The sequence below is a fragment of the Ovis aries genome, chromosome 2, assembly GCF_016772045.2.
Source record: "Ovis aries strain OAR_USU_Benz2616 breed Rambouillet chromosome 2, ARS-UI_Ramb_v3.0, whole genome shotgun sequence".
Classification (NCBI taxonomy): domain Eukaryota; kingdom Metazoa; phylum Chordata; class Mammalia; order Artiodactyla; family Bovidae; genus Ovis; species Ovis aries.
In genome coordinates this window covers 152,216,748-152,222,747 of record NC_056055.1, presented here as the reverse complement: position 1 = coordinate 152,222,747, position 6,000 = coordinate 152,216,748, and positions in this window count along the sequence as shown.

Genomic DNA, 6,000 nt, shown 5'->3' with positions numbered 1-6,000 from the left:
GGTAGCTTAGATGGTAAAGAATCTGCCTGCAGTGCAGGAGAGCTGCATTCGACCCCTGGGTTGGAAAGATCCCCTGGAGAAGGGAATGGCAACCCACTCAAGTATTCTTGGGAGAATTCCATGGGCAGAGGAGCCTGGTGGGCTATAGTGCTTGGGATTGCAAAGAGTCAGACAAGGCTGAGAGCGACTAACCACCACATATTACAGAGTACAATGTTTTAAACCTATATTTCCTATTCCAGTAATAGGACCTATTTCCAGTAATGCAGAAGGTCAGTTTTACAGATGTTTCCTTCAGAAAAATTAACAGAAGGAAAAAGGAGCATCATTATAAAAAGTTATATTTCCTATCATTTTTATAATCTGATTGGTATGTATTAGATGGTCTTAAGCAAACACATATTGTCTCTTTGCTCCATTCTGCCCTTAAATAAACTCTCTCAACTGAAAGCAGAATCAATTTGCAGTAATTCAGCATTCCTGTTTCTTTAGAGTGGGCCTCAAAAGGGGTACATTATGATAGTACTGAAAGCCACTGGGGACTGTGTCAACCTGCCCCTAGAGTTGCTCTCAAACTTCAGTAACAAGCTCTAGTTTCATAACTCTAGCCTCAAAAGATGTAAAGTTAGATTCATGTGGGTTGCGACTCAAAAGTGACCAAGCCATGTGAAGAAGTAAGTAATAAAGCAAAATTCTTTCCCCTTCTAAACCAGTCCTCACCACTATAATTCCCATCATCTACTGCTTCTTGAGTTACTAGAGTGGAAAATGGAAGAACACGCATAATCAGAAAGGAAAAGAAGCAAAAGTGGTGGTAAGAGTGAGGAATGTAAGTATTCCGTTAGGAGGCGTGTCAGGCACTTGCCACTCTAACCTCCAGTCCAGACAAGAAACCTTGCTTTCATCAGCAACTAGAACTGTCAAAAGCATATATTATTACTTATGTTCATTTAGAATATTAATCAATGGTTTTGTTGCTAGTGTTTTATAAAAACTGCAAATTGACAGGGATATGATATAATCATGCTAGAAAACATTATTTTCAAGCTACTGCACTGACATTGAACACTGCAGAGACAATTTTGAAAATGCTTACAAGTAGTCTGTACCTCAGAAGTTAATATTCACCACCTCCCACCATCTGTCCATACTAACTCCTCAATATGAACAGATGATTGTGATCGTTCTCTCTCTTATTGCCTGTTCCTACCCCCTTTAATGAGTTGGACCTGCCCACAATTTTGTTGCAGTTACTCTACTTGATTCAGTCTCAAAAGACCTAGTCCATTGGATAGACAAGCTTATTGATAAATAATTAAGAAAATACATATAATACATTAAAAACTTAAAATTAAAAACAGATACATCTGCTTTCATCCATGACAGACTATCTGGTGCAGTAATTGGTTCTCTGCCATCTAACAACATGAATGATTCTCAAATATACTATGCTAAGCAGATGAAATCAAACACAAAAAAAGAGGACATTTTAACATTTGAGTCTTTAGTAAATGTAGCACATCAGAGTGGATACATCAGGAAGCAACTAAACATTAGGACTGCATCTTATAAGTTTAGACTATAAGCGTGTAGGTTTGTTAAAGACAAAAGAGCAGATGAGATCACGAAAAGAGAATTTTTAGGTTGCAAAGAGCCAAAGCCAGGATATTAGCATTTAAGGAATACACAGGGAAAGGAAACTATGTGAAGAACGCTGAGAAAGAGAAAAAGGTAGGAAAAGAAGAACCAGGAGACAGAGATATTTCAGAAAATAAGGAAAATAATTCTGGGAGAGGACATTCTGTGTCAAAGACCCAAGAAGGACTAAGAAAGAGAAGGGTGACGTGTTTTTTGCAGTAGGCTATGGACAGTCATTCCTGAGCACAGAAAAGGTAATTTTAGAGGAGTGATGAGAACAGAAGGTCTATTACAGTGGATTGAGGAGTGGATGAGAGGGGGAAATGGAGACAGAGAATATATCCCACTTCTATAAAAGTTTGTTTCAGAAAGTAAAGAAGAAAAAAAGAAATAGCCAAGTCTATGTATCTCTATGGATATTTCTATGAATGTAATCTTCCTACCTGATTGTAAATTGAGGCTATTTAATAAGTACTTTTCTGCAAATGGATGCTCAGTAAGAGGTTCAGGATATCACCCATGTATATCTGACAAAGGAAAATGGACTTAGAGAAAAGCACATCTTATGAACTATACTTCACATATGGAAAATCACATTTTATGAACCAGAGTTCACATATAAAAGCAAAGATCCAGATTGTGGTATAGAATTGAAATGAAAGTCTTGTTTTTGTTCTGTGCAGAAAACTAGGCTGTACTTCCTTGTTCTGGTTCACTTGTATCTCATGCGACTGTGTCACCTTGTATTTCTCCTTTTGAAAATAAAAGGCAAACTCAGCAGTTCTTTTTTCCTAAACTGCTTCAGTAACCAGCCGTTGCCACATTAAAAGCTTTAGCTGGAAGATTATAAAAATAGTCTAATGCTTCCTAGCAGGTAACTACCTGTGAACCAATTCTCCTTTCATGGATGTAGTGAAGTTAAATCAAATGGCCTAGGAAAGACAGGCTATGAGAGAGAAGAGAGAGCTGGTAGACATTTAAATGGCAAAAGTGCATTGTGTTTGGAATGTTTTTTGTAAATGTTAAACAGAACCCACATTTAACCACCTGCTTCTTGGGAGGGTTCAAATGAACAATTTCAAGCACAACTGAGTAACACTCAAAAGAAAATCAAGTGTAATTTCCTAAGTTGCTGAAGCAAGGGTTCTTCTATGAAATCACCATTAGTATTTCTAAACTGAATTTGATAATATGTGAAATTTACTACACACAGTTCGGTGGCACCTGGAAACTTCTTCATGCAGAGATAAAATTATAAGAAAGAAATTTAAAAATGATCATTTCTCTGTGTATGTGTTTTAAAATATCTTGGATCATATTTAAGATAAAACCAAATTATTAAAGATGAAATCTTTTAATTTTTCTCTTTCTTGTGAAAAAAAAATGTTTTTAAGACATATTAAAAAGTAGGGGGGAAAGTACCATATGAAGACACCTACATGACACCAACCATACAGCTAGTCTTGAAATTCTTAACCTGTCTGCTATCTCTCAGTTGCGGGGTGGGGGGCGGTGGCGGGGGGGAAGCTAACAGTAGAATTTTGAGGTTTCTTTGATAAGTCTCCTTAGATAGCTCTTTTTCTACCTTTATTAAATACCAACTTCACATTATCATTGCTGCTTTAAAAGCTTCAGTTCAGTTCTGTTCAGTTCAGTCACTCAGTCGTGTCTGACTCTTTGCGACCCCATGAATCACAGCACGCCAGGCTTCCCTGTCCATCACCAGCTCCCGGAGTTCCCTCAAACTCATGTCCATCGAGTCGGTGATGCCATCCAGCCATCTCATCCTCTGTCATCCCCTCCTCCTCCTGCCCCCAATCCCTCCCAGCATCAGGGTCTTTTCCAATGAGTCAACTCTTCACATGAGGTGGCCAAAGTACTGGAGTTTCAGCTTTAGCATCAGTCCTTCCAATCAACACCCAGAACTGATCTCCTTTAGGATGGAATGGTTGGACCTCCTTGCAGTCCAAGGGACTCTTAAGAGTCTTTTCCAACACCACAGTTCAAAAGCATCAGTTCTTCAGCTCTCAGCTTTCTTTATAGTCCAATTCTCACATCCATACATGACCACTGGAAAAACCATAGCCTTGACTAGATGGACAATTGTTGGCAAAGTAATATCTCTGCTTTTTAATATGCTGTCTAGGTTGGTCATAACTTTCCTTCCAAGGAGTAAGCGTCTTTTAATTTCATGGCTGCAATCACCATCTGCAGTGATTTTGGAGCCCAAAAATCACTGACACTGTTTCCACTGTTTCACCATGTAGGAAAACCTTCAGCCTCCCTCAAAGACAGAACCAAGTTTAAATGGTATAATCTGAACCCCATCAGACCTTCCATTCTAATTCTATAGTTATTCACCACCTACCAAGGACTTCTCTGTCTGTTGTACAAATCTTTCCTATTCTACAACACCAACTCATTAATTTTTGTGACACTTTCAACTTAACTCATACTTCATTTCCATATCTTTGTTATCATTTAACATCTGTACCCATATTCAGCCTTAATAATTTTCTTCCTTATGACATTTCTGTATTACTAACTTTTAAGGTTGGATAGCAATTCATGTGCATGCTTTTTCCTCCTAAATAGATTGTCTTCTTGAGTACAGGAGCTTACTGTTTCCTTAGCACCACCTACAGTGACTTATATGATACTATGCATTTAACAACAATATTTGACAAATATTTGTTTACTAATATATGAGAGGAAAATAATTTAACTTATTTTAGAAGTGATTGTAATTACAACTTTGTTAGATATAGCGTTAGCAAAAACTATAGAAAAATGCTTCTCATCAAATAATTTTAAAGAAACTATCCAAATAAAAGTTTTAACAATGCTCCTTAACTGAATGTACACTCATTTCCTCTAAAAGTCATAAGGCATCTCTTTAAAATCTCACTTCTAGAACAACCCATAAAACCGCCTGAATTTAATAATTCTCTGACATTCAGGAATCCATCCTAAAGGGAAAAAAGGTAACTCTTCAATTTTAAGTTCACCCATTAGGTAAATTATTTCATCAGCTTGTTCAACTTTTAAACACATTAGTGTAAAAACAATCAAATGCTGGGGGGAAGAAGTGGGTAGGACAAATTGAGAGGATAGCATTGACACACGAGGTAACTAGGGGAAGCTGCTCTGCAGCACAGGAGCTCAGCCCGGTGTTCTGTGATGACCCATAAGGGCGGGACGGGAGGGTGAACAGAGGCTCAAAAGGAAAGAGTATATGTACACACACAGCTGATTCATGTTACTGTACAGCAGAAACCACCACATTGTAAAGCAATTACATTCCAATGAAAAATAAAGAAAAATCAAGTTAAAAGTTATTACAAAATTAGAACTGAAGATAAAACACAACCACTCGTGGTACTGAAACTAAACCACTAGTTTTATTTATTGCATAGATTTCACGTAGATTGATGTAAAATATTTTATCTTTCTCCTCAAATTCTAAAAGTTAATGATGAAGCTCGATTTAATGATTATTGAACAAGAGTTATTTGGCTTGGGAATCTGGTTAGTACTCAATGCAAGATAATGAGGACACAACAAAATAGCCCCCCAAATGGAAAAAAAATGAAGAAGCAAAAGAAATTCAGAACCTACACCAAAAACAAAACCAATGCAGAGTTCTGTTTCTCTATGCAAAGTCCTAGAAAAATCTTCGTAGGGTTAAAACTATAAACCAACCTAATTTTCTCCTAATGTCAGTCTGGAATAGCCACTATGAATTTGGCTAAACTATTCTTGGTTGGATTTTATAACAGACATTTGTTGGGGAGTAGGGAGGGGGTGTTAATGTATTCCATACAATATTTCTGACTGTGCAAAATAATATGTTAGTCTTAATGATTTAAAATTACATCTTCAAATTTGACTGAAATTATCCTTAATTCTAGTGCTCAAGTACCTAGTCATCGGGATTCTATACACTACAGGATACATGGTATAATATAATGTTGGTTAATACACAGTGCCATAAAGAAAATAAAACAGACTGGGTAGATAGTGAATGATAAACGGTGCTGCTCTAGAAAAGGTGGCAAAGAAAAAAAAAAAAAGGCCTATTTGGTGTGACAGTTTTCAAACAGAAACTTAAGCCATACAAATATCTAGAGGGGGAACATTACAGGCAGAGGAAACAAAGCAAATCCCTTGGACAGGTATGTGCAGGGCAGGTTCAAGGAGCAGCAAGCTGGAGAACAACTGGGGCTGGTGGTAATAGGATATGGGAAATAAAGGCAGAGAAGATTTCAGGGTTCGTGTCCCTAAGGCATTTGTAGACCTCTTGAGTATTTTAGGCTTTTAAGTGTGAAGGAAGCTATTTTAGGCTTGAGAGCAGGCCAGTAG